This window comes from Bubalus bubalis, chromosome 4 (genome assembly GCF_019923935.1).
Source record: "Bubalus bubalis isolate 160015118507 breed Murrah chromosome 4, NDDB_SH_1, whole genome shotgun sequence".
Lineage (NCBI taxonomy): Eukaryota > Metazoa > Chordata > Mammalia > Artiodactyla > Bovidae > Bubalus > Bubalus bubalis.
Window position 1 is genome coordinate 111,032,217 of NC_059160.1, and position 26,335 is coordinate 111,058,551.

The 26,335-nt window shown below is 38.8% G+C and overlaps 1 protein-coding gene and 1 long non-coding RNA gene across 4 annotated transcripts in view; one reads left to right on the top strand and one right to left on the bottom strand.

Moving 5' to 3' along the window:
• Window positions 1-26,335, top strand: part of LOC123465700 — a 289,227-nt gene that overhangs the window by 134,159 nt on the left and 128,733 nt on the right. The gene's annotated exons all lie outside the window — the stretch shown is intronic.
• Window positions 1-26,335, bottom strand: part of SYT1 (synaptotagmin 1) — a 622,866-nt gene that overhangs the window by 89,844 nt on the left and 506,687 nt on the right. The gene's annotated exons all lie outside the window — the stretch shown is intronic.

The following is a 26,335-nucleotide window of genomic DNA, read 5'->3' on the forward strand; positions in this document are numbered from 1 at the left end:
CTTGACCGCTCAGTTATGCAGAAACAAAGGGCAACAAATGCTGACTCATTGTATGCACTTGGAAATAAAGGTATTCATTATTTGTAAAGACAAGGGGGAGTTGCCCTGGGACAAGGCCTTGCCCCTTCTAGTCAAGTGAACAAAGCAACACCAGGTTCCATCTTGCGTTGTTTTCATTTTATAGAGAGTTTATGCAGCTACCAGGCCTCAACTAGATAATTAAGATGATGGTCTCTATTTTTTATTCCTATTTGTTAGCCCAGTGAACTGTGTTTATCTTGGGTCTGTGATCATAAAGAACCGCTTGGAGGAGAACTCTTAGAAAATTCAAATAACTGAGTTGAAATTGGTAGAAATACATACTTGAGAAATACACTGCTGGTCTAACTGCTTATCCGATGTGCTAGGTTTTGTGGTCAAGTACTAACAGAAGAGGGGAGCAGGCTCTGCTGGCCTTGGCATAGGTCTCCTAGAGTAGGTGAGCCCAAGTATGTGATTGCCATCCAAATAGTGGGAGCACATTCTTTAAATTTGTGCATTAGCCACAGAAGACTATATTTTCTAGGAACCAGGATATGGTGAGAAAAACAGTTAACCTAGAACTGTCTTTGGCTTTAGAATAACCAACATTTGCATAGTGCTGTCAAACTGGTTTCCACCTGGCATTCCTTCATTTGCTAATACCACAGCCTTGCTATTAATACTGCAGCTGTATAAATGATCAGAATCAGAAAGGTTAAAGGCTTCAGATCCAGGTTTTCCAATGTCAGTTGCTGTTCCTTTTCTGCTGCATCCTGCCGTCTCTCAGGAGCGGGTCTGTTTATGGCTGAGTTGCAACTCCAGTGGAGGCCGAGGAGACAGGGACAAATACTGGTATTTTCAGATGGGTCTTTATTATTAGGCTCTGCCCTGTAATAACTGTTAAATTATGCCTAAGGCATGCCTTTTGGCAAGGTCAGGGCACTATAAAGCCTTTCTGTAAAGCTAAATTCCTGTTGGGAGGCTTTTAAGGTTTTTATATTTTAATGAAGTTATTAAAATGAAAGTTCAGACTTGCATAATTCATAAGTGTTCACTGCCTCTTTTAAAATCTCTGCCACGAAACTCTTCTTAAAAATTTTTCAGTGAAATTCTTATATAAAACAAGTGCATACCTTCCAGTTAAGGTTAAAATAGATTTCTAATGATAGTAAACTGAAGTTTCCCTGTAATATAGCGTTTCAGGGCTGGTTTCCTTTATAATGTTCTCACTGCATGTAAAAAGGTACTAGAAAATTCAAGAGTATTTTCTAGATACTATACACTTGGAATTGGCAACTTTAGTATAAGCTGCTTTCAAATGTTTAAGTAGTCTTGTAAAAACTAGAAATCAAGAAGTCCTTTGAAACATGTTGGTTTTGACTTTGGTAAAGGTATGCAGTATGCTTTTAATTTTTAGTGATTGTCACAGACAAATTCAACTTCTATCAAAGCAATGCTGCTGGATTGAGTGTGTTAATAGATTCAGAAACCTGCAAATATACCTGATGAAAATTTGAAAATTTACAAGCTAATGTCCTGATTTTGTGTGTAAGTGTGTATATTCTTTGCAATCAATCCAGGTCGTCTTTTTAAGCAACGCATTTTTAGGTTTTGAACTTAGGGTAATTGCATCTTACTTTAAAATTGCTCCTTATTTAGAGGCATGATGAAACTGTGTAAATGTACTATTTTAACCTTTCAACAACAGGAGCCAGCAGTAGAAGCAGCAGCAAGAAAATTTTAGAAACATTAAAAAATTGGAACTTTCCCGTTTGTTTCTTTCTCTTATTGATATGTAGGAACACTTTGTATTGCAGGGGTATTGATGCCTTTGCTCTCTTTCAATCTGTTGATGGGACTTGCTTTGGGAGGAACTGATATCTTGATTATATTCCTATCCAGGAACACATTATTCTATTTCGGTCTTGCTTTAAGTCCTTTGGTGAAGTTAGTTTTCTTTACAGTTATATTTATAAGGGAATTACTGAATATATTATGGTATATCCAAACAAGAGGATGTCATACAACTAGAAGAAGTAATGGCACGTCTATACATACTGGCCTGGAGGAGTCTCTATTATCTACTGCTAGGTGAAAAAATATTAGAGTAATTCTGATTTTTATGATCTCATTCTTATACAATACATATGTTATATGTACATATATAAAATATGTAAATAAAAAACTTGAATGAGTTTCAAATTGTTTCTTTGAACTCTTTGTGAATGGAAAGGGATTAGAAGGACTAGTCTGGGGACTTAATTTTTTACCTTCCATTGAAAATTAGTGGTGGAGTTGTAAGTTATCTTAGTTTTATGAAGCTTCTCCATAATTTGAAAACTAAAGATCAAGGAAAATAGTGTAACAGTGCTATGTGTGAACGCATTTGTTTAATTAATTAGGATATGCAGGTCCATAATGCTAACAAATGGCAGCTGTAACATCCGTAGATAACTGACTTCTACAGTTCCATATGTACATGTATTAGCTCTGCAAGTGTGCTATCACAAAATATGCATTTAACCCTTTTTGGTTCACATGGAACAATTAATCACACTGTCAAAATGTTGGCTGACATCAGTAGTTTGAAGTCTAGAATGTTTTAAGTCAGTCTCAATCACATTGCTTTAGTTTTGAGTAAAAGCATTTTGAGATTTCCCAAGGAGATCAAATCATGTGCTTATCTCAAATTTTCCAGTTAAAAAGTTAACTTTGCAAGGAAACAGTCTTTTTTTTTTTTGTAGAAGAAAAAAATTATAGAAAACCTCCTAGTTTTCCTGGGAACACTAAGAATGATAGCAAAAATTAGTCTATTAGGAATTCAAAAAGGCAACCAGCTGCTATGGTCTCTTGACTTTTATAAGGAGTTAGTCTATAAAGGAGTGAGAAAGTAAGGTGCTGAACCACTGCTTTATCTGTTCACGCTGCGCTAGAGATGTGACTAGGGGACCATCTTTGTCCTTACTTCTTCACAGGAAAATGTCTTTATGACCCTCACTGAGGAATAAATATGGAAATGTGTGCATTTCTGGGTTACTCTTTTCCTTTACCTCTTGGATAATGTCTGTTCCACTTTTTCTTTTTAAGTACTAAGGAAGTGGGGGAATAAAGGAAAAAATAAAAATCTGAAAATGACAGCTAAATTTAATTTCAAGAACGGTTTTGTTTCTGATCTTATTTCTTAGTTGGTATTTCTATTATAGTATTACTACTCTGATGCCAAAATAATTTCATTAAATGGAAAAAAATTAAAGTCAGATTAGTTGGAAGATAAAGGCAAAATAACCAGTTAGATTGGCAGAATCTTGAAATCCATAACTGATTGTGTAGGTAGGGAGGGTTGAAGTATTTCTCCCTAATATTAGTGCCAAGGCCTCTGAGAAGACAAACACACAATCCCTGTTCTCAAGGAAGCTCATGGGACAAGCAAGTGGCAAGGCCATAAAAAGGAAGGAAAAAGAGATAAATTTATAACAAATCAGGAATAAGGGATGAAGGGACCAAACACAAACATTATATCCTTTTATACACCTAAAGCAACTAGAAAAGGAAGAAATGAAGAACCCCAGGGTTAGTAGAAGGAAAGAAATCTTAAAAATTAGAGCAGAAATAAATGCAAAAGAAACAAAAGAGACCATAGCAAAAATCAACAAAGCCAAAAGCTGGTTCTTTGAAAGGATAAATAAAATTGACAAACCATTAGCCAGACTCATCAAGAAACAAAGGGAGAAAAATCAAATCAATAAAATTAGAAATGAAAATGGAGAGATCACAACAGACAACACAGAAATACAAAGGATCATAAGAGACTACTATCAACAACTATATGCCAATAAAATGGACAACGAGGAAGAAATGGACAAATTCTTAGGAAAGTACAACTTTCCAAAACTCGACCAGGAAGAAATAGAAAATCTTAACAGACCCATCACAAGCACGGAAATTGAAACTGTAATCAAAAATCTTCCAGCAAACAAAAGCCCAGGTCCAGACGGCTTCACAGCTGAATTCTACCAAAAATTTAGAGAAGAGCTAACACCTATCCTGCTCAAACTCTTCCAGAAAATTGCAGAGGATGGTAAACTTCCAAACTCATTCTATGAGGCCACCATCACCTCAGGCAGGCTAGAGGATTTCCAAAGGAGTTTGTAGGTTAAACACTGTCACACACAGGAATTATTAACTGGAGCTGTAAGCTAACTCTTTTTCCAGAGAGAGGTAGTGGGAGACAGCCCCCCGTAAAGTCAGAGGTGTAGGTGAAAGCACAAAGCAGAAAGTAGGCAGACTCTGGTTTTGGGGGTAGATGCTCGAGAATTTCCAGGGGGACTCCTGAGGCTCGATCCCGCCTTTGCGTATGCCGAGCCTCCTTCCTCATGACCTTTGTCATGGGCGGAGTGCCTCACGCTGGCTCCCGGCAGTGATAGAATTCCAGTTGAGCTATTCCAGATCCTCACTCAATATGCAATATGCCGGCTCCCGGCAATCACCCTAATACCAAAACCGGACAAAGATGCCACAAAAAAAGAAAACTACAGGCCAATATCACTGATGAACATAGATGCAAAAATCCTTAACAAAATTCTAGCAATCAGAATCCAACAACACATTAAAAAGATCATACACCATGACCAAGTGGGCTTTATCCCAGGGATGCAAGGATTCTTCAATATCCGCAAATCAATCAAAGTAATACACCACATTAACAAATTGAAAAATAAAAACCATATGATTATGTCAATAGATGCAGAGAAAGCCTTTGACAAAATTCAACATCCATTTATGATCAAAACTCTCCAGAAAGCAGGAATAGAAGGAACATACCTCAACATAATCAAAGCTATATATGACAAACCCACAGCAAACATTATCCTCAATGGTGAAAAATTGAAAGCATTTCCTCTAAAGTCAGGAACAAAACAAGGGTGCCCACTTTCACCATTACTATTCAACATAGTTTTGGAAGTTTTGGCCACAGCAATCAGAACAGAAAAAGAAATAAAAGGAATCCAAATTGGAAAAGAAGAAGTAAAGCTCTCACTGTTTGCAGATGACATGATCCTCTACATAGAAAACCCTAAAGACTCCACCAGAAAATTACTAGAACTAATCAATGACTATAGTAAAGTTGCAGGATATAAAATCAACACACAGAAATCCCTTGCATTCCTATACACTAATAATGAGAAAACAGAAAGAGAAATTAAGGAAACAATTCCATTCACCATTGCAACGGAAAGAATAAAATACTTAGGAATATATCTACCTAAAGAATCTAAAGACCAATATATAGAAAACTATAAAACACTGGTGAAAGAAATCAAAGAGGACACTAACAGATGGAGAAATATACCATGTTCATGGATTGGAAGAATCAATATAGTGAAAATGAGTATACTACCCAAAGCAATCTATAGATTCAATGCAATCCCTATCAAGCTACCAACAGCATTCTTCACAGAGCTAGAACAAATAATTTCACAATTTGTATGGAAAAACAAAAAACCTCGAATAGCCAAAGCGATCTTGAGAAAGAAGAATGGAACTGGAGGAATCAACCTACCTGACTTCAGGCTCTACTACAAAGCCACAGTTATCAAGACAGTATGGTACTGGCACAAAGACAGAAATATAGATCAATGGAACAAAATAGAAAGCCCAGAGATAAATCCACGCACATATGGACACCTTATCTTTGACAAAGGAGGCAAGAATATACAATGGATTAAAGACAATCTCTTTAACAAGTGGTGCTGGGAAATCTGGTCAACCACTTGTAAAAGAATGAAACTAGAACACTTTCTAACACCATACACAAAAATAAACTCAAAATGGATTAAAGATCTCAACGTAAGACCAGAAACTATAAAACTCCTAGAGGAGAACATAGGCAAAACACTCTGACATACATCACAGCAGGATCCTCTATGACCCACCTCCCAGAATATTGGAAATAAAAGCAAAAATAAACAAATGGGACCTAATTAACCTTAAAAGCTTCTGCACATCAAAGGAAACTATTAGCAAGGTGAAAAGACAGCCTTCAGAATGGGAGAAGATAATAGCAAATGAAGCAACTGACAAACAACTAATCTCGAGAATATACAAGCAACTCCTACAGCTCAACTCCAGAAAAATCAATGACCCAATCAAAAAATGGGCCAAAGAACTAAATAGACATTTCTCCAAAGAAGACATACAGATGGCTAACAAACACATGAAAAGATGCTCAACATCACTCATTATCAGAGAAATGCAAATCAAAACCACTATGAGGTACCATTTCACACCAGTCAGAATGGCTGCCATCCAAAAGTCTACAAGTAATAAATGCTGGAGAGGGTGTGGAGAAAAGGGAACCCTCTTGCACTGTTGGTGGGAATGCAAACTAGTACAGCCACTATGGAGAACAGTGTGGAGATTCCTTAAAAAACTGGAAATAGACATGCCTTATGATCCAGCAATCCCACTGCTGGGCATACACACTGAGAAAACCAGAAGGGAAAGAGACACGAGTACCCCAATGTTCATCGCAGCACTGTTTATAATAGCCAGGACATGGAAGCAACCTAGATGTCCATCAGCAGATGAATGGATAAGAAAGCTGTGGTACATATACACAATGGAGTATTATTCAGCCATTAAAAAGAATACATTTGAATCAGTTCTAATGAGGTGGATGAAACTGGAGCCTATTATAAAGAGTGAAGTAAGCCAGAAAGAAAAACACCAATACAGTATACTAACGCATATATATGGAATTTAGAAAGATGGTAACAATAACCCTGTGTACGAGACAGCAAAAGAGACACTGATGTATAGAACAGTCTTATGGACTCAGTGGGAGAGGGAGAGGGTGGGAAGATTTGGGAGAATGGCATTGATACATGTAAAATATCATGTATGAAATGAGTTGCCAGTCCAGGTTCGACGCACGATACTGGATGCTTGGGGCTGGTGCACTGGGACGACCCAGAGGGATGGAATGGGGAGGGAGGAGGGAGGAGGGTTCAGGATGGGGAACACATGTATACCTGTGGCGGATTCATTTTGATATTTGGCAAAACTAATACAGTTATGTAAAGTTTAAAAATAAAATAAAATTTAAAAAAAAAAAAAAAAAAAGAAAGTGGAAATGACTATAATAAAGTGCATTTTTTTTAAAAAAAAAAGATTGTTTTTGATGTTTCTATGTCTCTGAGCATCGTTATGGTATTTTGGACTTGATAGTATTTTCCATTTTTGTTACCTAACTGTTCCAGGGCTAATGGGAAACAGGCAGTTTCATGAAAGGAAGTGAAAAATAGCAAAGCCATTTGTAATATATTTTTAAAATTTTAAATATAGTTAATTTAGGTGGCGCAATGGTACAGAATCTTGCAGGATTTGCAAGAGATGCAGGTTCAGTCCCTGGGTCGGATTCCCTGAAGTAGGAAGTGGCAACCCACTCCAGTGTTCTTGCCTGGAAAATTCCCTGGACAGAGGAGTCTGGCGGGCTACAGTCCATGGGGCCACAGAGAGTAGGCCAGGAGTGAGTACACATAGTTAATTTATAACATTGACACAAATGCAATATATTTTTAATAGTTTTATTTAAAAACTAAAATAGTTTTTTGTTTTAAATAAATAGTTTTATCAAATACATATAGTATAGATAATAAAATCTCTTAAAGCCCACTAAACACAGTTTAAGAACAATTATTTGGAACTTCAATCCTGCCAGTGCAATCATCGATTAAATCTGACTTTCCCTATTCATTCTGTATCCTGAATGGAAAACAGGATAGTGGGAATGAATGGAAACTCAGGGAAGCAAATAGAGCCATTCTAGGTTGAATCAGTGAGTTGTGCAGCTGTGGGGTCTGTTTCTGATGGTTACTCATGGAAAAGCACAGGGTCCTACAAGACAACACACAGTAAAGCTTTAGAGATTCCCCTTTCAAGCCTATAACTGAAAACAGATCCATACATTGATCTTAACCCATTCCATCTCCTACAACAACAAGTTTTACTGCTGCTGCTGCTGCTAAGTTGCTTCAGTTGTGTCCAGCTCTGCGACCCCATAGACGGCAGCCCACCAGGCTCCCCCATCTCTGGGATTCTTCAGACAAGAACACTGGAGTGGGTTGCCATTTCCTTCTCCAATGCATGAAGGTGAAAAGGGAAAGTGAAGTCGCTCAGTCATGTCCGACTCTAGCGACCCCATGGACTGCAGCCTACCAGGCTCCTCCGTCCATGGAATTTTCCAGGCAAGAGCACTGGAGTGGGGTGCCATTGCCTTCTCCGACAAGTTTTACTACTCAACTATAAAGCAGCAGAGAAATTTTGGCAAAGAACTTGAGTAGAAAGGTGCCTTTGAGATGATTCTCAGTGGCCCTCCCTTTTATCTACTTTCTTTCAAACATCAGAGTCCCTCCCTAATTCTAGCATTGTGGGATGTGACAAACAGGTAGGTCTCACTGTAGCTCAGCCTTTCATGATTCAGACTTTAATCATCTCTCTGCTCAGCTTTCCTTTTCCGTACTACAAAGTCCCAGTCTTCTAAGCCTGTCCTCACACACAGCAACTTCATTCCTGTTTCAGCGGCCTCTCTGGCAGCTGGTCCTTTAACCCTACTCTCTTTCGGACCATAACCACAGGCAGACCACACATGGATGGGCTTTAGTCTGGGTCAAGGTAGGGCATTTTCCCCCTCTTGTATTTGTAAAATCTTCCATGACAACACCAAGCCTCTTTGGTTGTACTGGCACACTTGATAAATGTCTTCAAAGGATGACTCTAGGTGACTGTTCTTGGCTTATAATTGACCCTATTATTTTTATACTCTAACACTTTTTCCTTTCAATATATTCTAAGCTTACCCATACTGAAGCTCATCTACCACACTCTGGATTACTCGACCTACTCAACAAAGATTTTTTTAATTCACTGAGCTTGGAATTTCAGTGGCTGGAAACATGTATGTTACCTTCAAAATGGAAGTTTCAAGATGACTTAGTAAAAATTCACAGGCTTCTTTGGAACCATTTCTGCTTTTCCATCTGTAGATCTTTTTAACATTGTTCAGTGGCGCTCTCTTTTCTTGCTATGTTGTCTGTGGCAATTCTAATTTCTTTGATTTTCTTATTGAAATACATAAGATTGGCTCACAGAGTCCCATAGCATTTTATAGGGAGAGCAAGATTTCAATCAGCCATTGATACTGAGTAGCTGGTAAAACTACTAGCTTTAGTCTTCCTCTAGCACCTAATTGGAGAGGGAAATGGCAACCCACTCTAGTATTTTGGCCTGGAAAATTCCATGGACAGAGGAGCCTGGCAGGCTACAGTCCTTGGGATTCAGACATGGCTGAGCATGAGCACCTAACAGTCGCTTGGATCCCTTAGACATGAACTTTCTTTCTTAAGGTTCCAGCAACATCCCTACTCTTCTGATACATTTGAAATTTCACTGTTTTGTATCTCATCCTCTTTGGTGCATAATGAATCAATCATTAAAAATAACCTACCAATCTGTACACTGAGAAATTGACACAATCAGCCTGGAAATCTACTAATAATTTATGTCTGATCTTATGAGCTCACTGATCCTGTCTTTGCTATTTAAGTCACCAAAATCCAGTTGAACAATCAATCAAATTTATTACATATTAATGGCTTCCATGGAGAAGGCAATGGCACCCCACTCCAGTACTCTTGCCTGGAAAATCCCATGGACGGAGGAGCCTGGTGGGCTGCCGTCTATGGGGTCGCACAGAGTTGGACTCGACTGAAGTGACTTCACTTTCCCTTTTCACTTTCATGCATTGGAGAAGGAAATGACAACCTACTCCAGTGTTCTTGCCTGGAGAATCCCAGGGGCGGGGGAGCCTGGTGGGCTGCTGTCTATGGGGTCGCACAGAGTCGGACACGACTGAAGCGACTTAGCAGCAGCAGCAGCAAAGGCTTCCATGATCTAGTTTTAGTTTCAGCATAAAGCAGTGTTGGAATCAGGTAGAATTTTTGGCCATCTCTCAAACTATAACAGGTAGTTAACCATCTGTCCTCCAGGTTGAACCTGGTGAGAAAGAATAATGCCTGAGAAGTCATGTTTTATTCATAGAGTCTGCAGACTTCTTGGGTTGAGACCCTAAATCTGCCAAATACTGATTCTGTGACCTTGGGAAAGTTACCTCTCTGTGCTTTACTTCTACCAATAAAATAGCATTAAAAATAGTTATTTACATCATAGGGTTGTAAGTGGGAATTAAGTCAGCTCACACAGGTAAAGCGTTTAGAAGGGTATCTGGCTCACATTGTGTGGTGTGAGTGTCTGCTGTTGTTTACACGTGTATAGTCGAGGACTGGCATTGTGCCTGGCACTGACTGTGTGTTCAAATGATGTTTGTCGTAAGATTGGATGTGTACCTGCTGGCTAAGGGACTTATTTCGGAGTTTTGGTGCTGTTCTGAACGAATGCTTTCAGCCTGTTGCTCATATTTTCTGATGTCTGAGCTAGCCCATGTCTCATGTCTGCTCTTCTTACTTCATCCAAACCAGTTAGCCCTTCAGGCATAGCATCTCTCTGTGTTCGGTGGGAAATGTGGCTGGGTCTCACATTTTTGGATGATCCAGTTTAAAGATTTGTCATTTCTTTCACAGGTCAGTTTGTTCACATCTTAGGGATTCATACTATTTTATCCATTTTGTAATTAAGCCTTTCAAAGTGTCATAGAATTTTATATTGCAACATTCAAGCCTAAAATTAGGATGAAGCCTTCTGACATCATGACCAACTTAATATGCACATTCCTATCTCGTTAGCTCAATAAGATGCCAGTTTATGCATATTGTGGCTTGACCCTGATATCATGGCCAATTAATTTGCATATCCCTATCTAATTGGCTCAAATAAGTTTTTGCCACTTTATTTGTTGGCTCAGCTCCCAGTCTAGTGTCTTTTAGTCCAAATCAGTTGAATTTGAAGTGGTTTTCTTTGTCATGCTTTCAACACCAATGGAAAGACAGATAAGAGTGGTGGTCATGAATGTATAAAGAACAACCTACTGCATTTGTTTCTGGTTGGAAAAAAATTGAAGAAAAGACAATAACTTAGATATGTGGTCAAGGTAATTTTTAGGAAAGAGGATACTGAGCTAGTTAAGAAGAAATAGGGAGTTTGTTTTTTTTTTGAAATTGCAGTGGATGGGGCAAGGGGTGTATTCTGTATCACTGATGAAAATTCTAACTTGGAATTTGGTTGACCTGGACCTCAGCTGAAATTATGATGTAGAATCTAAGCCTCTATAACATATTTTTCTTTTTCTACTTTTTTAAACAAAAGACTTGTGATATAATTGACAAACATTGTAAGTTTAAAGTGTACAGTGTGTTGATTTCAAATATTTATATATATTGCAATATGATTTCCACCCTAGCTTCAGCTAACTCTATACATTCTGTATAAAGTATATTTTCCTATTAAGATGCATAAGAATAACATAGAGGAATTTTAAAATGCCATTTTTAGATTCCCACTCATTGATATTCAATTATAGTGTGGTCTGACGTCGTCTGGGAAATCTTAAAATTTAACATGTGCCTTGGGTGATTCTGATGTAGGTAGAATGTCATATCTTGATGAATAGCACTTGAAAGAATAACAGACCTGTACTCATTCATGGTTTCTACGTGGAGTCTAGTGGTTCCCCAAGGGTGGGTAGGTTGCTCTTTCCTAGATAACTTTAAGAATATAAATTATTATATTTCTGCTGCTGCTGCTAAGTCGCTTCAGTCACGTCCGACTCTGTGCGACCCCATAGACGGCAGCCCACCAGGCTCCCCCGTCCCTGGGATTCTTCAGGCAAGAACACTGGAGTGGGTTGCCATTTCCATCTCCAATGCATGAAAGTGAAAAGTGAAAGTGAAGTCACTTCAGTCGTGTCCGACTCTTAGCCACCCCATGGACTGCAGCCTACCAGGCTCCTCCACCCATGGGATTTTCCAGGCAAGAGTACTGGAGTGGGGTGCATCACCTTCTCCCTATTATATTTCAAGGACAGTAGAAATGAAAAGACAAACCCATGACAATGAAAAAAACATTACATTTTGAAGGAAGGAAAGGAGTGTGTGTGTGTGTGTGTGTGGCAGGGCGGGGGAAGCAGAGCAAATCATACTGGTTTAGGCATCAGTCTGCCATAAAGTGATGGTGTCCCCTCTACTACCATGCACCTCCTTTTCTTCCTCTCCCATCATCTCCCTCAAATATTGGTGCCATTTGTTAAATCCATCGCCCCTTCTTTTGGGACTTAAGATGCTTTGGGGACCTCTCCTGTAATCCTACTGTTTGCTTTTCACAATATACATTCCCTAGTGATAAGACAGTTCTGGGGACTGGCAGGAAGAAGACTGGAGGTGGAACTTGTGGTGAAAAGTGAAAGAGAAAAAATGTAAGAGGGAACAGTTTCTGTTCACAATTGCCAAGACATGGAAACAATCTCAATGTCCACTGACAGATGAATGGATAATGAAGGTGTGGTACACATCTATAATGGAATACTACTCAGCCATAAAAAGGAAGGAAACAATGCCATCTGCAGTAACGTGGATGCAACTAGAGATTGTCATACTGAATGACGTAAGTCAGAAAGAGAAAGACAAATACCATATGATATCATATATGTGGAATCTAAAATATAGCACAAATGAACTTATCTACAAAACAGAAATAGACGCATAGACATAGAGAACAGATTTGTGTTTGCCAAAGGGGAGAGGGGTGGGTAAGGATGGAGTGGGAGGTTGAGGTGAGCAGATGTAAGCTATTATATATAGGATGGATAAACAAAGAGGTCCTATTGTGTAGCACAGGGAACTATAATATGTTCAATATCCAGAGATAAACCATAATGGAAAGGAATACGAAAAAGAATATGTGTGTGTGTGTATGCACACATAGATACAACTGAATCATTTTGCTATACAGCAGAAATTAACATTAACAACATTTGCAGTTAACAACATTGTAAATAAACTGCACTTCAATAAAAAAGTTTTAAAAAGAGAACAAGTTTCCACCACACTTTCCAACCAGTCCTCAAGTTATCTCTGAACTGACTGTACTTTGTAATCACCTCTTCAGCATCCTGACATCAGCAGACTGCTGCAATAGGTGCATATGGTTTCAGTCCTTCATATGTTTTCCCTGCACCCTCTTGCTGCCAATGGTTGGCATATTTCTGATGTTCTCTTCACAATTTACGTGAACACAAACCATATGAACAGGCTGGGCTGCAAATTTTACCTTGGTCTGCTTGCCATGGTTCCTAGCAGTACAAAAACTGAAACATTTCAGAATAATTCTGTCCTGCTTTAAGGGGAAGAGGGAAATGGAACAGTCTTTGAGATGTTCTGTGTTGGAATTGTATGACCTAGACTTCAGTCCGAGCTCTACCATCACAAATTGGGTGACTTTGAATGTCAATACTGACAAAAGCAATGGCCAGTATTGAATGCCACCTATGTGCTAGATGTGGAGCAAGATGATGTATGTACATTATCTAAGGTCTCTAAGCTTCAATTTTCTGAGAATATTACCTTTATAACAACCTTGCAGGCCTATCTTGAGGACCACATGAGAAAAACAAGTAAGAAAAGTGAAGTGAAAGTTGCTCAGTCATGTCTAACTCTTTGCAACCCCATGGACTATACAGTCCATGGAATTCTCCAGGCCAGAATACTGGAGTGGGTAGCCTTTCCCTTCTCCAGGGGATCTTCCCAACCCAGGGAATGAACCCAGGTCTCCCGCATTGCAGGCAGATTCTTCACCAGCTGAGCCACAAGTGAAGCCCAAGAATACTGGAGTGGGTAGTGTATCCCTTCTCCAGAAGATCTTCCCAACCCAGGGATCAAACTGGGGTCTTCTGCATTTCAGGCAGATTCTTTACCAACTGAACTATCAGGGAAGCCCAGGTAAGAAAAGGTTTTCAAAATTAGAAAAGTGTTCTATAACTATGTGATAATGAGTTCTTAACACTCAAAAACAATTTTCAGATTCAAGTTAAAAATTAGAACTTCTCTCTAATATAGTAGACTTAAAAACGTATCACTTCCATCTTGCTGATTCAGAAGTTTTGTCTTTCCTTCTTGGAACAGTTAGGTACTCATTGGAAAACTTTCAAAATTTTGTTTATCTTGTGATATAAAGCCCAAACTGAATTTAGAGTTTTGATATTTCTCATTAAAGCTGTACTTGGAATTCTCATTTTGGGGATGACTAGAAAACACACACACACACACACACACACACAATCAAAACAAGCAAACCTGGGAAGAGTAATTGTATAATAACAACCAGGGCCAAGATTAGGAGCAAGGTATCGAGTTATTTCTGACTTGTGAATCTATACAGGTAGAAATTTGAATATAAAAATTAGACAGGAAAAAAAATGCAGAAATAGGACCTGATACCTTTAGGAATTCTCAACTCTTCTGATGCTTTCAATTTCTTAGACCTCTTTGCTATAGACTATTAATGTCCCCCTAAAAATCACACATTGGAACAGAGTGCCCAGTGTGATGGTATTTGGAGGCAGGACCTTTGTGAATTGATTAGGTCTTGAGGGTCAAGCCGTCATGGATGAGATTAGTGGCCTTATAAAATTTATAAAAGAGACCCCAAAGAGATGCACCCCTTCTACCTGTGAGGACACAGAAAACATCTGTGTATGAACCGTGAAGGAGGTTCTCATCAGACAGAACCTGTGGACACCTTACTCCTAGAAGCCTCAGCCTCCGGAACTGTGAGAAATACCTGTTTAAGAGATACTCATGTTACGGTATTCTGTTAGAGCAGCCTGAACGGGCTAAGGCACTCTTCATATTCCTACCTCAATTTTCACAAAAAGAAAACGTGTGAAGGCTGCAGAGGCATATTAAGATATGGTTACTACAGAAGGCTTGATTTATTCCCCCCTCCCAAGTACAGGGCACAAAAGCTACTCATTTCCTACTGTACTGGTTGCTCCTGAAGAACAGCCTTGCAGCCTGAAAGATTTAATATTTCAATACAAACAGTTAGATTCAGAAACTCTTGCTGTTGCTTACAAATACTTGAGAGTTGGGATAGGAAGCATCCGGGTTCAAGCCTCTACTGTAGATAAGTGGATGGTCCAATCAAATTTGTGACTGTAAAGTAGGAGTTGGGATTGGCATTGCTAGCTATAGTGGGCATATGATGGAAGCAGAATCTTTGAGCCATACATTTTGAATTAATACAGTAAAAGAGACAAACATTGACTATGTTGAAGAAAGTATGAAGTTATTTTTAAACTGTTTCTATTTCTTATTTTTTCAGTATTTAATTCCATACCTAGTCTTAATCTGATATTGGGTCTTGGTAAACATGGGTCTACTGATATCCTTTTGTCTGAACTGACCAGCCAATCCCATCACTTTTAAAAAATATACTCTATGTCATTTATCATCATATGTCAATTATACATCAGTAACTTTAAACTATAAGTATAAAGATGTTAATTGCATTCTTATTTATAGAGCCCCAAACAGAAATAACAAACAGTAAAGGAGTGGATAATTAAATAATAATGTATCCATTTCAGTTCAGTTAAGTTCATTTGCTCAGTCATATCCTACTCTTTGCAACCTCATGGACTGCAACAAACCAGGCCTCCCTGTTCATCACCAACTTCCAGAGTTTACTCAAACGCATGTCTATCTAGTCGGTGATGCTATCCAACCATCTAATCCTCTGTTGTTCCCTGCTCCTCCCACCTTCAATCTTTCCCAGCATCAGAGACTTTTCCAATGAGTCAGTTCTTCACATCAGGTGGTCAAAGTATGGAGTTTCGGGTTCAGCATCAGTCCTTCCAATGAAAACCCAGGACTGATTGCCTTTAGGATGGACTGGTTGGATCTCCTTGCAGTCCAAGGGACTCTCAAGAGTCTTCTCCAACACCACAGTTCAAAAGCATCAGTTCTTTGGCACTCAACTTTCTGTAGAGTCCAACTCTCACATCCATACACAACTACTGGAAAAACCATAGCTTTCACTAGACAGACCTTTGTTGGCAAAGTAATGTCTCTGCTTTTTAATAAACTGCCAAGGTTGGTCAGAACTTTTCTTCGAAAGAGCAAGCACCTTTTAATTTCATAGCTGCAGTCACCATCTGCAGTGATTTTGGAGCCCCCCAAAATAAAGTCTGTTACTGTTTCCACTGTTTCCCCATCTGGTGATGGGAGCAGATGCTATGATCTTGGTTTTCTGAATGCTGAGTTTTAAGCTAACTTTCTCACTCTACTCTTTCACTTTCAACAGGAGGCTCTTCAGTTCCTCTTCCCTTTCTGCCACAAGGGTGGTGTCATCTGCATGTCTGAGGTTATTGATATTTCTCCCAGCAATCTTTTTTTTTCTTTTTCTATTTTACTTTATTTGGAAGTTAATTACTTTACAATATTGTGGTGGTTTTCCCCATACATTCATGTGAATCAGCCATGGGTGTACATGCGTTCCCCATCCTGACCCTCCCTCCCACCTCACTCCCCATCCCATCCCTCTGGGTCATCCCAGTGCACCAGCCCTGAGCACCCTGTCTCATGCATTGAACCTGGACTGGCGATCTATTTCACATATGATAATATACATGTTTCAGTGCTATTCTCTCAAATTGTCTCACCCTCGTCTTCTCCCAGAGTCCAACAATCTGTTGTTTACATCTGTGTCTCTTTTGCTGTCTCACATATAGGGTTGTCATTACCATCTTTCTAAATTCCATATAGATGTATTAATATACTGTATTGGTGTTTTTCTTTCTGACTTTCTTCACTCTGTATACTAGGCTCCAGTTTCATCTACCTCATTAGAACTGATTCAAATGCATTCTTTTTAATGGCTGAGTAATACTCTATTGTTTATATGTACCACAGCTTTCTTATCCATTCATCTGCTGATGGACATCTAGGTTGCTTCCATGTCCTGGCTATTATAAACAGTGCTGCGATGAACATTGGAGTACACGTGTCTCTTTCAATTCTGGTTTCCCCAGTGTGTATGCCCAGCAGTGGGATTGCTGGGTCATATGGAAGTTCTATTTCCAGTTTTTTAAGGACTCTCCACACTGTTCTCTCTGTACGAGTTTGCATTCCCACCAACAGTGTAAGAAGGTTCCTTTTTCTCTGCACCCTCTCCAGCATTTATTGTTTGTAGACTTTTTGATAGCAGCCATTCTGACTGTGTGAGATGGTACCTCATTGTGGTTTTGATTAGCATTTCTGTGATAATGAGTGATGCCGAGCATCTTTTCATGTGTTTGGTAGCCATTTGTATGTCTTCTTTGGAGAAATGTCTATTTAGTTCTTTGGCCCATTTTTTGATTGGGTAGTTTATTTTTCTGGAATTGAGCTGCAAGAGTTGCTTGTATATTTTTGAGATTAATTCTTTGTCAGTTGCTTCATTTGCTATTATTTTCTCCCATTCTGAAGGCTGTCTTTTCACCTTGCTAATAGTTTCCTTCATTGTGCAAAAGCTTTTAAGTTTAATTAGGTCCCATTTGATTATTTTTGCTTTTATTTCCATTGCTCTGGGAGATGGGTCATAGAGAATCCTGGTATGATTTATGTCAGAGAGTGTTTTGCCTATGTTTTCCTCTAGGAGTTTTGTAGTTTCTGGTCTTACATTTAGATCTTTAATCCATTTTGAGTTTATTTTTATGTATGGTGTTAGAAAGTTTTCTAGTTTTATTCTTTTACAAGTGGTTGACCAGTTTTCCCAGCACCACTTGTTAAAGAGATTGTCTTTTCTCCATTGTATATTCTTGCCTCCTTTGTCAAAGATAAGGTGTCCACAGGTGTGTGGATTTATCTCTGGGCTTTCTATTTTGTTCTATTGATCTATATTTCTGTCTTTGTGCCAGTACCATACTGTCCTGATGACTGTAGCTTTGTAGTATAGTCTGAAGTCAGGCAGGTTGATTCCTCCACTTCCATTCTTATTTCTCAAGATTGCTTTGGCTATTTGAGGTTTTTTGTAATTTCATACAAATTGTGAAATTATTTGTTCTAGTTCTATGAAAAATACTGTTAGTAGCTTGATAGACATTGCATTGAATCTATAGATTACCTTGGATAGTATACTAGTTTTCACTATATTGATGCTTCTGATCCATGAACATGGTATATTTCTCCATCTATTAGTGTCCTCTTTGATTTCTTTCACCAGTGTTTGATAGTTTTCTATATATAGGTCTTTTGTTTCTGTAGGTAGGTTTATTCTTAAGTATTTTATTCTTTTTGTCACAATGGTGAATGGAATTGTTTCCTTAATTTCTCTTTCTGTTTTCTCAATGTTAGTATATGGAATGCAAGGGATTTCTGTGTGTTAATTTTATATCCTGCAACTTTACTGTATTCATTGATTAGCTCTAGTAATTTTCTGGTGGAGTCTTTAGGGTTTTCTATATAGAGGATCATGTCATCCGCAGTGAGAGTTTTACTTCTTCTTTTCCAATCTGGATTCTTTTATTTCTTTTTCTGCTCTGATTGCTGTGGCTAAAACTTCCAAAACTATGTTGAACAGTAGTGGTGAGAGTGGGCACCCTTGTCTTGTTCCTGACTTTCGGGGAAATGCTTTCAGTTTTTCACCATTGAGGATGTTTGTTGTGGGTGTATCATATATGGCTTTTATTATGTTGAGGTATGTTTCTTCTATGCCTGCTTCTGGAGGGTTTTTATCATAAATGGATGTTGAATTTTGTCAAAGGCTTTCTCTGCATCTATTGAGATAATCATATGGTTTTTATCTTTCAATTTGTTAATGTGGTGTATCGCATTGATTGATTTGCCAATATTGAAGAATCCTTGCATCACTGGGCTAAAGCCCACTTGGTCAAGATGTATGATCTTTTTAATATGTTGTTGGATTCTATTTGCTAGAATTTTGTTAAGGATTTTTACATCTATATTCATCAGTGATATTGGCCTGTAGTTTTCTTTTTTTTGTGGCATCTTTGTCGGGTTTTGGTATTAGGGCGATGGTGGCCTCATAGAATAAGTTTGGAAGTTTACCTTCCTCTGCAATTTTCTGGAAGAGTTTTAGTAGGATAGATGTTAGCTCTTCTCTAAACTTTTGGCAGAATTCAGCTGTGAAGCCGTCTGGTCCTGGGCTTTTATTTTTTGGAAGATTTCTGATTATGGTTTTGATTTCCATGCTTGTGATTGGTCTTTTAAGATTTTCTATTCCTTCCTGGTTCAGTTTTGGAAGGTTATACTTTTCTAAGAATTTGTCCATTTCTTCCAAGTTGTCCATTTTATTGGCATGTAGTTGCTGATAGCAGTCTCTTATGATCCTTTGTATTTCTTGTTGTCTGTTGTGATTTCTCCATTTTCATTACTAATTTTGTTGATTCTTCTCCCATTGTTTCTTGATGAGTCTGGCTAATGGTTTTTCTATTTTATTTACCTTCTTGAAGAACCAGCTTTTAGTTTTGTTGATTTTCGCTATGGTCTCTTTTGTTTCTTTTGCATTTATTTCTGCTCCAATTTTTTGATTTCTTTCCTTCTACTAACCCTGGGGTTCTTCATTTCTTCCTTTTCTAGATGCTTTAGGTGTAGAGTTAGGTTATTTACTTGACTTTTTTCTTGTTTTTTGAGGTAAGCTTGTATGGCTATGAACCTTCCCCTTAGCACTGCTTTTACTGAGTACCAAAAGTGTTAGGTTGTTGTTTTCATTTTCATTTGTTTCTATGAAGATTTTTATTTCTTTTTTGAATTCTTCTGTGATTTGTTGGTTATTCAGAAGTGTGTTGTTTAGCCTCCATATGTTGGAATTTTTAATAGTTTTTTTTCCTGTAGTTGACATCTAATCTTACTGCATTGTGATGAGAAAAGATGCTTGGAATGATTCCAGTTTTTTTGAATTTATCAAGGCTAGATTTATGGCCCAGGATGTGATCTATTCTGGAGAAGGTTCTGTGTGCACTTGAGAAAAATGTGAAATTCATTGTTTTTCTCCCAGAAATCTTGATTCCAGCTTGTGCTTCATGCAGTCCAGCATTTCTTATGATGTACTCTGCATATAAGTTAAATAAGCAGGGTGACAGTATACAGCCTTGATGTACCCCTTTCCCAATTTGGAACCAGTCTGTTCTTCCATATCCAGTTCTAACTGTTGCTTCCTGACCTGCATACAGATTTCTCAAGAGGCAGGTCAGGTGGTCTGATATCCCCATCTTTGGAAGAATTTTCCAGAGTTTGTGGTGATCCACACAGACAAAGGCTTTGGCATAGTTAATAAAGCAGAAGTAGATATTTTTCTGAAACTCTCTTGCTTTTTTGATGATCCAATGAATGTTGGCAATTTGATCTCTGGTTCCTCTGTCTTTTCTAAAACCAGCTTGGGCATCTGGAAGTTCATCGTTCATGTACTGTTGAAGCCTGGCTTGCAGAATTTTGAGCATTACTTTACTAGTGTGTGAGATTAGTGCAATTGTGTGGTAGTTTGAGCATTCTTTGGCATTGCCTTTCTTTGGGATTGGAATGAAAACTGACCTTTTCCAGTCCTGTGGACACTGCTGAGATTTCCTAACTGCTGGCATATTGAGTGCAGCACTTTCACAGCATCATCTTTTAGGATTTGAAGTAGTTCATCACCTCCACAAGCTTTGTTCGTAGTGATGCTTCCTAAGGCCCACTTGACTTCACATTCCAGGATGTCTGGCTCTAGATGAGTGATCACACTATCGTGATTATCTGGGTTGTGAAGATTTTTTGGTAGTTCTTTTGTGTATTCTTGCCACCTCTTCTTAATATCTTCTGCTTCTGTTAGGTCCATACTATTTCTGTCCTTTATTGTGCCTATCTTTGTATGAAATGTTCCCTTGGTAGCCCTCATTTTCTTGAAGAGATCTCTAGTCTTTCCCATTCTATTGTTTTCCTCTATTTCTTTGCACTGATCTCTGAGGAAGGCTTTCTTATCTCTCCTTGCTATTCTTTGGAACTCTGCATTCAAATGGGTATATCTTTCCTTTTCTCCTTTGCCCTCGCTTCCCTTCTTTTCACAACTATCTGTAAGGCCTCCTCAGACAGCCATCTTGCTTTTTTGCATTTCTTTTTCTTGGGGATGGTCTTGATCCCTGCCTCCTGTACTATGTCATGAACCTCTGTTCATAGTTCTTCAGGAACTCTGTCTATCAACTAATCCCTTGAATCTATTTGTCACTTCCACTGTTTAACTGTACAGGATTTGATTTAGGTCATACCTGAATGGTCTGGTTATTTCCCCTACTTTCTTCAATTTCGGTCTGAATTTTTCCATAAGGAGTTCATGATCTGAGCCACAGTCAGCTCCGAATCTTGTTTTGGCTGACTGTATAGAGTTTTCCATCTTTGGCTGCAAAGAATATAATCAATCTGATTTAAGTATTGACCATCTAGTGATGTCCATGTGTAGAGTCTTCTCTTGTGTTGTTGGAAGAGATTGTTTGCTATAATCAGTGCGTTCTCTTGGCAAAACTCTATTAGCCTTTGCCCTGCTTCATTCTGTACTCTAAGGTCAAATTTGCCTGTTACTCTAGATATCTCTTGACTTCTTACTTTTGCATTCCAGTCCCCTATAATGAAAAGGACATCTTCTTTGGGTGTTAGTTCTAGAAGGTCTTGTAGGTCTTCATAGAACCCTTCAACTTCAGCTTCTTCAGCATTACTGTTCAGGGCATAGACTTGGATTACTATGCTATGAATGGTTTGCCTTGGAAATGAACAGAGATCATTCTGTCATTTTTGAGACTGCATCCAAGTACTGCATTTTGGACTCTTCTGTTGACTATGATGGCTACTCCATTTCTTCTAAGGGATTCTTGCCCACAGAAGTAGATATCAGATCAGATCAGATCAGATCAGTTGCTCAGTTGTGTCTGACTTTTTGTGACCCCATGAATCGCAGCACACCAGGCCTCCCTGTCCATCACCAACTCCCGGAGTTCACTGAGACTCACGTCCATCGAGTCAGAGATGCCATCCAGCCATCTCCTCCTCTGTCGTCCCCTTCTCCTCCTGCCCCCAATCCCTCCCAGCATCAGAGTCTTTTCCAATGAGTCAACTCTTCGCATGAGGTGGCCAAATTACTGGAGTTTCAGCTTTAGCATCATTCCTTCCAAAGAAATCCCAGGGCTGATCTCCTTCAGAATGGACTGGTTGGATCTCCTTGCAGTCCAAGGGACTCTCAAGAGTCTTCTCCCACTAATGGTCATCTAAGTTAAATTCACCCATTCCATTCCATTTTAGTTCACTGATTCCTAAAATGTCGACACTCACTCTTGCCATCTCCTGTTTGACCACTTCCAATTTGCCTTGATTTGTGGACCTAACATTCCATGTTCCTATGCAATATTGCTCTTTACAGCATTGGACTTTACTACCATTAGTAGTCACATCCACAACTCGGTGTTGTTTTTGCTTTGTCTTTGTCTCTTCATTCTTTCTGGAGTTATTTCTCCACTGTTCTCCAGTAGCATATTGGGCACCTACCAACCTGGGGCATTCATCTTTCAGTGTCCTATCTTTTTGCCTTTTAATACTGTTCATGGGGTTCTGAAGGCAAGAATACTAAAGTGGTTTGCCATTCCCTTCTTCAGTGGACCAGGTTTTTTCATAATTCTCCACTATGACCCATCTGTCTTGGGTGGTCCTACATGGCATGGCTCATAGTTTCACTGAGTTAGACAAAGCTGTGGTCCATGTGATCCGACTGGTTAGTTTTCTGTGATTGTGGTTTTCAGTCTGTCTGCCCTCTGATGGAGAAGGATAAGAGGATTAAGGAAGCTTCCTGATGGGAGAGACTGAATGAGGGGGAAAATGTGTCTTTTTCTGATGGGCGGGGCCATGCTCAGTTAATCTGTAATCCAGTTTTCTGTTGATGTATTCATAAAATGTAATTATCCCATCAAACATTTTTTCTCCCATGAATCAAGCCATTGATTTAACTGTCCACTGGTTGCTTTTTTGCATATTTAGCCCAATTATTCTTAATAGAAACAATAACATTCTTAATAGAAACAATTACAATAATATTTAGTGAGCACTTTATTGTGCTTTCATTTATTTCTCACAATAACCTGATAAACAAGATTCTCTTAGTATTCCAGCTTTACAGATAATGCAACTGAGGCTTAGGAAGCTAAAGAACTTGTCCAATGTCAAATTGCTAACAGTGGGAGACTGGGATTTAAACACTGGCAATAACCCCATTTTGGTTCCAATTTACTAGCCATTTCCAACAAATGTGTTTTGGCATTCAAATTACCTGAAATGACCTCATTATATAATTTTGGTCTCCTCGGTAGGTCAACTAACTTTGCGACAGACCATCCAAGTACTTAAAGTTATTTTAATGGTAAGTAGGTTAAGCAAATTTGAAACGCAGGACTTGTTTTTTCAGGCCATAACTCCTTTATAAATGATTCATTATTCATCCAGCAGCTCGGCTTGGTGCGACCGCCAGTGCAGGCATGGTGGGATATATAAATACAGATCACAGTCTAGTGAGACAAGTGTGAAGTTTGAAGGACGGAAACAAAGTACTGGCATTTAAGAAAGAGAAAGATTTATTCTTTTAGGATGGATCAAAAAAGGCTTCTTGGAATCCGACCAGCTAAATTGCTCTCTCTCCCAGGCACCCCTCGGGCTCACTTCCTCACCTCTCCCAGGTCATTGCCAAAAGGTTAGCTACTCAGGGGACTTTCTTTGACCACCCCCTTTAAAACTTCTCCCCAGCATCTGTCATCCTACACCTCTGCTTTGCTTTCTTCATAGCACTTATCATCTCTTGGCGTACCATGTGCCTTTCGTATTTATTGGCTTCCTGTTCGTTTCCCCACATTACAATATAAGGTGCCTAAGGGCAGGGCCCTTGGGTTATTTTGGCCACTGATGTAAACCCGGTTTCAGAACAATGCATAATATAAAGTAGGGACGCAATTGTTCAATGGATGGAGAAAATAAGACTTAAGCTGGGCCTGAAGAATGGTTAGGATTTAGCTAGACCCTGGTGGATGGAAGAGAATTCCAGGTGAAGGGCATCATGACTTAAGCAAAGAATGGAGGCAGCAAATCGCATAGCCTGTTCAGTGTGCTGGTCAACTTGGTTAAAATACAAAAATATGGCGGGGCATAGGCTGGAAGTATCTATTACGCAGACCTATGTGCCTGTGATAATTTTACAGACAGCAGGAAGCCCATATGATTAGGACTCTTCAAGGGTATTTAGACTTTAAAAACCCTTAATTAAATATTTAACAGTTCAACAAAATCATTTCAGGTAATTCAAATTTAGGCATGGAACTGGGATGAGTGGGTGGTGAAGCTAATATAATCGTAAAGCCTGGCGAAAAAGCCCACTTTGGTTGCAGTTAACTGTTTTCAGCAAAGTGTAGTTCAACATTTGAAAGAAGAATTTATTTCTTCTTTTTTTATCAAGTTAGGAAGACTGAATTAGATATGACCTCTGGCCTTGCCCCTCTCATGTCACAATGTTGAGTTAGTACTATGGGTGGTACGAGTCACGCCAGGGTACCTTCCTTCACTTGACACCCGGCAGTAACCCAGCTACGCATGGGTATGACTGCAAGCCACACAGATATGTCCGGCTAGACCCAACTTTCCTTAGCTAAACCTCAAAAGTGCCTGTAGCATCTCTGATGCTGCTAGATAACAAGCGAGATGGAAGATAGAAGTCAGAGTGTCAAGAGGCACAAGCTGTGATGAACAAATATGTAACATCTATCTACATCAGTATCTATCTATGGCCATGGGAACTCATTTCTAGAACCTTGGAAGAAGACAACAAATAAGGGACCCTAAAGTTTTCTTGGCTTCATGGTAGAGCTGTTTCTGGAACTCGGAAAGGTGAAAGGTGAATTGGGAGGAAGTTCAGGGGAGCATGAGATGCAGGTGAGTGAGGAGGCAGTTGCAACAGGAGTCTGAACAGAAACCTGTGAGAGAAGATACAGATGAACTACATGATGATACTTGGCTATTGAACCAAAGGAAGTGGAGAGGTCAGAGGTGTCTGAAGTCAGACGTTAGGATACTAAGTAGAACTCTGGGAAGGAAATATTCTTGTGCCTCAAAGTTTGCACATAAATTCAAAACAAGAGTATCCTCTTCTGTTTTCAGATTCAGATATACCGTATTTATTCCGTTACTGATGCTCAAATGATCACATCTTTGGCCAGTGGAAGTCACTGCAAGGTGACTCCTAAGCCCATTGACATGAGGCTTCCTTGCTTTCTGTATGATGAGATGTTCTAGGCTTGTCTTGAATGCCTTCTGTGCCACACCTAGGATCTACCACAGAGTCAATAAACTCCTTGTTCTTCTAGTGAGAAATTGTATTTCAAACCATCCCTGGTTCTAGGGATACCTATGGCTACTGTTTATAGGCCTTTTTACTGGACAGAACCAGGACAAGGTGGATGTGTATCGACACACACATATGTGTCTGCATATATTTTGCACCTTTGGCACAATAAATACTCTGCATTTTTAAAAGAAACTGCTCATTGCCTAATGGTGTGAACGAAGCAAATTTAAAGCAGTAAGTTTTTAAATGGGGTCCCAGTGACATGAAAGAAGTAGTGCAGATTTCCTGGGCGACTTATTTATAAAGAGAAGTAAATTTAGGCACCAGGAGTATTTGGCTGACAAATTAGTGGTTCAGTACACGGAACCTTCACTTTAGCATATTTTAACGGTTATGCTTTAGAATATAAAATCACCATGCTCCATGAGAGTGACCTTTTGAAGTTGGCAATATTTTTATTAGAGAAAGCACTGGATAACGAGTAATGTTGGTTCTAATTCTATAGCCACAAACAGTGACAACCATAGTTTGTCTATGATGACCCTGTGCCATATCAAGAGGATTCCTCCACATTTTAAGTTATTAGAAAATATATAATTGATTTAATTACAGAGAAGAAAATAAAAACAATGGTGTTCAGCTGTGGAAATAAGTCCTTGAGTCTACTTTTCTTTTGAGCAAGAGTTTACTTCTTTGAAAACTAAAATTGGGTTGTACAGAATTTTAAATCTCAAAGTCTCTCCATTACCAACATAAGCTGTAGAGAATAAATATATTACCATGAGAGTTTACCCTCAGATTTTACTGTTCACATATATTTGAAATACTGAATGTTTAATAAAATAGTATTATTAAAAGCTACATTAGGCTATATTTGATAAATTTACCTAATATTTGTCTTTACTTATATAAACATAAACAAATAATACCTGATACATCTCAGACAAAAAATTATTTTTCACATCAT